Source organism: Ixodes scapularis, unplaced genomic scaffold (genome assembly GCF_016920785.2).
Source record: "Ixodes scapularis isolate PalLabHiFi unplaced genomic scaffold, ASM1692078v2 PGA_scaffold5__190_contigs__length_132052651, whole genome shotgun sequence".
In the NCBI taxonomy this organism is placed as follows: domain Eukaryota; kingdom Metazoa; phylum Arthropoda; class Arachnida; order Ixodida; family Ixodidae; genus Ixodes; species Ixodes scapularis.
Genome location: NW_024609880.1, coordinates 101,279,024 through 101,280,472, shown reverse-complemented (window position 1 = coordinate 101,280,472; position 1,449 = coordinate 101,279,024).

Sequence of the window (1,449 nt, the reverse complement as noted above, 5' to 3'; positions counted from 1 at the left end):
TTCGATGGATGTCAAAAACGGCGTTTGGTTTATTCGTTTGTGCGTAGGATGACTAGCAGAGAAAGGATGACCTGGAGGCACCCGAAGTATATAACATAGAGGAAGTGGGTACTTTTGCCACTGTTTCGAAGTTTGTCAAGAAGAACATTCAGGATGAGTCGCATGTCCGGAGCGTTATGTAGGCATGCATAAATTACATCGAGAATTTACCTTTCCAGTTTAGTTTCATTGTAAACAAAGTAACGAAAATAAGTTCTGCAGGGCTCACGTTGATGGTCAGGCTTGTAGTGGTATCCTCTGGCTAGGCTGTCCCTCTACCGCGAGATTATACTCAAGCCCAATTTGAGTGATAGCCTCTCTATGGTGATATAGCACTCCATATGCACTTTTGCTATGACGGCGGTCTTCAGGATCCCCATTATCACTCGATCTGTCAAATAGTTCAGAGACTGGAATCTAATTCTCGAGCTCCAGCTAGAGCCACTCTATATGGCAGCGTAGCTGCCAGAGTAGCGACACGACGCAAAATTATCTAGATGCACGACGTCAGATGCGCTCATAGTAATCTCCATTTTGGGCCTGGGAGGTTGCCATGGTAACCGTGCTTCTAGCGACGCCAGGCGGCAGCCTTTGTAGTCTAGTTGATATCTCCATTCGTTCATTGAAAAGTGGTATAAGACGCTTGGCATCGCAGTACGGCAAGAACGTCTGGAGGAACGGTGCCTGTTTTTTCTGGAAAGTGAGACGATTTGCAGCCCGGGGACTGTCGGGCGACGAGAGCTGCAATGGTATCGTACGTGCACGGACAAGGCGAGAGGTTTTTAGCGCCGCCGGGATGGCGGCCGCTTCCTGGGACGAACGTACCGTCCTAGTACTTTCGGACTTCGCTCCGATGGAACAAAATCCGACTACGCCGGCCACGACAGGACGATTGGCTCGGGACATGACTGCTGCTCGACTGCCCCATAGTGAGCGAGTATATATTTAGCATCATACTTCTTCAAGACCCGATCATCCCTTGAAGACGAGATTTTCTCACCGACTGGTGAGGAGCGACGTCGACGGGGTTCAACCAAGAGGGACGGCATGGTGGTCTCTAGGGAATCGTCGACGCCATCAAAAGAGACGGACGCCGAATATGAGGTGTTCTTGCCGACAGGCCAACTGGTTGTTCGGAAGTTTACCGGCATTTAAAAAGTCAATATTTTTATCTGGTGTAGCACACATATCCATGTTAAAGGTGCCACGAAATTATTTTTAAACTTCTTCTTCCTTACCTGTAATCTTCAACTCAAAAGAGAACTGTGAAATCACGCAGTCGTGACATGCTAGGGCACCGGTGCGATGACCCCAGCTTTCACCGTGCTTTTTAAGCGCACCGTAGAACTTGGCATTCGCAAATGATCATAACAGTGCGATGACCCCAAGCTTTCACCGTGCTTTTTGAGC